Source organism: Triticum aestivum, chromosome 7D (genome assembly GCF_018294505.1).
Source record: "Triticum aestivum cultivar Chinese Spring chromosome 7D, IWGSC CS RefSeq v2.1, whole genome shotgun sequence".
Classification (NCBI taxonomy): domain Eukaryota; kingdom Viridiplantae; phylum Streptophyta; class Magnoliopsida; order Poales; family Poaceae; genus Triticum; species Triticum aestivum.
In genome coordinates, this window is record NC_057814.1 from 635,095,100 (window position 1) to 635,101,683 (window position 6,584).

At 48.5% G+C, this 6,584-nt stretch overlaps 1 pseudogene; it reads left to right on the forward strand.

Moving 5' to 3' along the window:
• Positions 1-5,924, forward strand: part of LOC123167089 (protein DETOXIFICATION 16-like) — a 10,869-nt pseudogene extending 4,945 nt beyond the window's left edge.
• Positions 5,925-6,584: the final 660 nt, after the last annotated feature.

Sequence of the window (6,584 nt, forward strand, 5' to 3'; positions counted from 1 at the left end):
CTGTCGCTGGGAAAGAGATGGTACGAGCCGACGGCGAGTAATTTGGGAGATTCGCGAAGACTCTGTTTCCTTCACGAGAGAAGATCTGTTGTGTATAGGATGTCCCTGCTCCAGAATTCTTTCTAAATGCAGGGCATTTTTGTGTCAGAGGAAATCCCAGAACACACACACGCACGCGAGGTGGATTCAGACTCTTCTCTGAAGAAACACGGACGAACCGAACGAAAGTTCAGAGAGGAGACAGAGTCATTTGGCGACGCGCACGCTGCGACGTCTTTTCTGTTTCACTTTTATTCAGATAAGCAACAGTACATCCGAAAACCATGCCCACGATGCACTTCATCCGCGCCATCCCACGGTGGCAATCGTGGCCAAGTCCTCGCACGTTTACAGGAAACAAACTAACTGAAAACTATCCTATGACCAGGACCAAGCCACAACGTGAACTCAGAGCACGTTTATGACTTTATTACATAAGTTTAAACTGAAACTAAATAGACATCTTCAGGTCTGTCAGGTTTAACATAACATTTCACCCCTTTAAACATGACGTCCTGAACTCACCTCAAGCACTCCTATTTTCTCTTTCAACACCTGAAACTGAAACCTTGGGAGGGCTTTAGTCAGGATGTCTGCATGTTGCTCTCCAGTACTGACGTGCTCCACCTCAATCTTTCCTTCCTCAACACATTGTCTGACGAAGTGGTAGCGCACATCAATGTGTTTGCTTCTTTCATGGAACACAGGATTTTTACACAGTGCAATAGCCGATTGATTATCCACTTTGATCTTGACCTTGGCTTGCTCATAGCCTAGCAATTCTTCAACTAATCTTGCTAGCCACACTCCCTGACAAGCAGCAGAAGCAGCAGCCACATATTCTGCCTCACATGATGATTGAGCGACAATCTTCTGTTTCTGAGTCATCCAAGACACTAGGCAATTGCCATAGTAGTACAGCACCCCCGTAGTGCTTTTCCGATCATCAATGTCGCCTGCGTGGTCACTGTCAGAGTAACCCAACAGTTGTGGTTTTCCTTCAGTTTTCTTGTAGCTACAGCCCAAACTGAGTGTGCCTTTCACATATCTTAATATGTGTTTTACTGCTGTTATATGATCCTTGGTTGGCCTTTCCATGAATCTGCTGACATATCCAACTGCAAAGCTGAGATCTGGTCTTGTGTGCAACAAATACCTTAAACTCCCAACTATGCTTCGATATTCAGTTGGATCAACTTCCTCAGCCTGACTTGTTCTCGACAGTTTCAGTCTTGGCTCCATAGGTGTGTGACTTGCATTACAGTTTGTCATCCCCATCTTTTCAAGTATCCGTGAAGCATAGCCAGTTTGACAAAGAGTAATGCCCTTCTCTGATTGCTTTACCTCTATGCCCAAGTAATAGCTCAATAGACCCAAATCTGTCATGCTGAACCTGAATTTCATCTGCCTTTTGAAATCCTCAATGGCTTGCTCACTTCCTCCTGTGATGACTAGATCATCCACATACACACCCACAATCAGTGCAGAACCACCTGCTTTCTTCCTGTACAGACCAGACTCTGAAGGACACTTTTCAAAGCCTAGTTCAGAGAGTGTTGCATCCAGCTTGGAGTTCCATGCCCTTGGCGCTTGTTTGAGCCCATACAACGCCTTGTGCAAGCGATACACCTTACTGTCCTTCCCTTCTATCTCATGGCCTGGTGGCTGGGTCACATATACCTCTTCAACCAGATCACCATTTAGGAAGGCCGACTTGACATCCATTTGGTGTATTTTCCATCCAAACTGAGCTACAAGTGCAATTAGTAGCCTGACAGTTTCTAGACGAGCTACAGGTGCAAACACTTCCTCATAATCAATACCTTGTCGCTGAGCATACCCCTTTGCGACTAGCCTTGCCTTGTGCTTGACAACCTTGCCGTCTGGATCTTTCTTCAACTTATAGACCCATTTTACCCCAATTGGCTTGTGTCCTCTTGGCAGGTCACACAACTCCCAAGTATGGTTTTCCTCTATTGATGCCAGTTCCTCCTTCATGGCCCTTTTCCAGCACAGTTCTCCAAGTGCCTCAACATGGCTTGAAGGTTCTTCCAAACCGAACAGACATAGCCCTGCATCAACCTGTTTGATTTCTATGGTTTCTTCATAGATCTCCTCGAGCAAGCGCTCGCCTTGTGGACCCAGCGATGGCTCGGTATATGGTGTGCCTGGAGATGCTTGGAAGTGAGTTGGGGTCACAGGAGAGCTCTCCAAATCGATCGGAATAGCGACACCATCGTTTGCTTGCCGAGTCTTGAAGGTCTGCCGAGGCGCTGCAGGAGATTTCGTTGCCGTGGCAGCGCTTTCCGCTACTTCTCCAATCTCTTCTGAATCTTGCTCGTTCGGATAGAACACAACAAAAGAATCTGGATCTTTTTCTTCAACTAACTCCAAAGAGCTCCAATTCCATGGCCTATCTTCTTCAAACACCGCATCCCGTGTGATGACCAACTTCTTGCTCTCTGGATCATACATGCGATAGGCCTTTGATCCGGTTTCATATCCAATCATCACCATTTGCTTGCTTCTGTCAGCTAGTTTGGTCTGTCCCGGCCCAACTTTCTTCACATGAGCGGTGCAACCAAATGTACGCAGGTGTTGCACAGAGAGCTTTCTCTCATGCCATGCCTCATAGGGTGTCATCCCTTTCACACTCTTTGTAGGAGCTCGGTTCAGCAGGTACACAGCGGTAGTCACGGCTTCACCCCAAAACCTTGCAGGCATGCCCATACTCTTGAGGAGGCTCCTCGCCATCCCCACAACGGTTTGATTTCTTCTCTCAACCACCCCATTGTGCTGAGGTGTATAGGGTGTTGTCCTGAAATGCTTGATGCCGTGGCGTTCACAGTAATCAACGAACTCGGCAGAGGTGAATTCGCCACCCCTGTCAGTGCGCAGCGCCTTTAGTTTCAGGTTCTTCTCAACCTCAGCTGCAATCTGCACTTTCTTGATGGCTTCCAATGCCTCATCCTTACTACGCAGCAACACAATCCACATGTATCAAGAATAGTCATCGACCAGAAGCAGAAAGTAACGCTTACCACCTGGGGTCGGAGGTGTGATGGGTCCACAGAGATCCCCATGCCATAGGTCTAGCTGTTTAACTGCTCGGTATGCTGCTTGTGCCGGGAACGGAAGTCGTTTCTGCTTTGCAATCATACAACCATCACACACCTGATTAACTTGCTTGAGCTGCGGCATTCCTTCGACCATCTCCTCGGCTGCCAGTGCACAGAGTGAACGGAAATTTACATGCCCGTACCTCATGTGCCACAACCACGCATCTTCCTTTGCGTGTGCAAGCAAACAGACCGGCTCTGACGGTTGGATGTTGAGAATATACATGTGATTGCCAGTTCGAGGCACTCTTGCGAGCACATTTCTCTGTCTGTCCCAAACTGTCATCACACCGTTCTCCCCTGAGTACTTGCATCCATTCTCATCTAACTGACCAAGGCTAATGATGTTGTTCTTCAGTCTGGGTATGAAGTAAACATCTGACAGTATGCGATGCTCCCCTGTCAGGCACTTCATCAGCACTGCTCCACGTCCAACTATTTCCACTGCAGAGCCATCCCCAAAGCGCACTTTTCCACGCACTGACTGATCCAACTCAACAAACTTCTCTGAATTACCTGTCATGTGATTGCTGGCTCCTGTGTCTAGGTACCAGGATGTGTCCTGGCTCCCTGTGAGCTTGGGCACCACTTTCTCCTCATTGAGGAACACCTGTTGTGTCGGTTCTGGTTCAGACATTGTGAGCTCACAAACTTCCATCATGAGAAGCCCGGGGTCATCTTCATCCTCTGCTTGAGCAAAGTTTGCATTCTCCTTCTTGGGCTCCGGGCAATCAGACCTGAAATGCCCTGTTTCATTGCAATTGAAACATCTCACCTTGGTTATGTCAAACTTGCGGTGTTTTTTCTGCTTGCCGCGGTCACTGCTCTCGCCGCGTCCAGCCTGCCCACCGTCGGCGCGGTCACCACGCCCACGGCCACGCCCGCGGCCGCCACCACGGCCGCGTCCGCCACCACTGCTGCTTGCACCTGGTGCGCTTTTCTTACCCTTCATCAACTGTTCCAGAGCCTGAGTCATGAGCATGAGCTGATCGTCCTTGCTGCCAGACTGACGACGTCGGCCTCTCTGATTTTCCTCGAAGGCAGCTAGACGTCCGACAGCCTCAGCCACGGACATCGTCGAGAGATCGCCCCACTGCTCGATGGTGTTGATGATGTCGCCGAACCGTGCAGGAACGGCATTGAACAGGGTTTCGACCACCGTCTCATCGGTGATCTTCTCGCCGAGGGACCGGATCTCCCCGACAAGAGTCATCATCTTCTGGGCAAACGCCGATACGGACTCGCCTTTGCCCATTTCCATCCGATCCAACTGCCTCTTGAGCTGCTTGATCCGCGCCTTCTTGACGCGATCCTCGCCGATGCGCATGCGCCGGATCGCTTCCCAGGCTTCGTGGGCCGTCTGACAGTCGCCCACAGCCATCATCACCGGGTCGGGTACGGACTGCGACAGAGCAGCGAACGCCTCATCGTCCTTGACCTGATCGAATTCGGCCGTGCCCTCCAACGCCGGCCACACACCGAACGAACGGAGGAGCACCTTCATCTTCATCGCCCACAGACCATAGTTAGAGTCCGTGAGCATGGGATACTGGATCGGGACACCACCAGACCTCGCCGGCGTGCGCTGCACGACTGCCATGCCTTCGTCGCCGGCTCTCTTCGGGGGCAGCGTGTACTTTTCACCGCCTCCGCTGGTGTCGTCCTTCTTCGGCGAAGTACTCATCGCCGATCACCGCCGCCACAACTCCAATCTCCGCCGCCGTGCTCCGCCTCCGTGAAACCTGGCTCTGGTGCCAAATGTCAGAGGAAATCCCAGAACACACACACGCACGCGAGGTGGATTCAGACTCTTCTCTGAAGAAACACGGACGAACCGAATGAAAGTTCAGAGAGGAGACAGAGTCATTTGGCGACGCGCACGCTGCGACGTCTTTTCTGTTTCACTTTTATTCAGATAAGCAACAGTACATCCGAAAACCATGCCCACGATGCACTTCATCCGCGCCATCCCACGGTGGCAATCGTGGCCAAGTCCTCGCACGTTTACAGGAAACAAACTAACTGAAAACTATCCTATGACCAGGACCAAGCCACAACGTGAACTCAGAGCACGTTTATGACTTTATTACATAAGTTTAAACTGAAACTAAATAGACATCTTCAGGTCTGTCAGGTTTAACATAACATTTTGTAAAAGTGCAAGTGGTACGGGGCAACTTCCCTTCATCTCAGCCATACGTTACGTATCGAACGGTGCAGATGATGTGCAGGCAGGCACACCATCACCACCAACTTGCTTTTTTATAGGAGTAGAGATTGTTAGGGGCTGTGGTTTTCAAAAGATTGGTTCCTATGTCAATCTCAGTGCGTACTACCTCGTGGGCATCCCGGCGGCTCTGTGCTTTGCCTTTGTGTACCATCTTGGTGGAGTGGTAATCAGTAGTACTATTTTACTACCCTTATATATGGCCTTACCACTAGTACTAGTTTACCATTATCTTTGTGTTCACTTGTAGTATTTCTCACTAGACATAACGAAACCTTGATCTAAAATATGTTAGGGGCTGTGGATGGGAATAACCTGCGCACTTGTCGTGCAGACAGTGTTGTTCATGTCCATTACTCTGCGCACCAACTGGAACAGAAGTAAGACCGTAAAATATTATCTGTTTTGCTCGCTTCTCATTTACCTTACTTCATGCATGTCCCATTATCTTTAATCCGTGTCATTGCTTAATTGTGTAGGCTTTGAAGGCCAGGGACAGGGTTTCTATTACTTCCCTACGTCTGGACTTGGCGACATGAGGACACACACAAGATGCACATTTTACTATGCCAGAGAGATGTGCAGGGAAATAAGGAAACGACAAAGAATTCGTCGCAAAAAACCGGTGCTTCTTGTCCATGTCACCAGCATGTGTCACTCCTTCACGGAAATAATAAAATGTTTGTTGACTGGCATCCACCGTATATTACTAGACTATTCTTCATGAAAGAATATAATGGCAAGGAAAGTTTGGTGAGAGCTGCTAGTCCATTTATGTTGTCAAATCCCGCACACAAGAATTGTTCCAGCAAGTGGCAAAGAAAGTACATGGCATCAAAGACAATCCAACATGGAAAGGAAGCTAAAGCCGATAGTGGGAGGTTTTCGCTTGTATTTTAGCAGCGTGATGCTCCTTTCAAGACAATAAAGGCCCGTCTACATCTATTTGATAAAATGCCTTGCGTTACTTTGGTTATTTGTTTTGACATATATAATATGTCCCGTTTTACTTTGTCCATTTGATAAATTTTCCTGTTTTAATTTTCACAAGTTTCTCTCTCAAATCTCACACCTACAATGTTTTTTTTATGCTTGACATATCTAACCTCTCTCCTATCTAATCTCACATGCAATGACCGTTTTATATACCCCCACCTTTGTTTCCCTCCTCTTTTGCTAACTGTTCATGTGGACTTTGT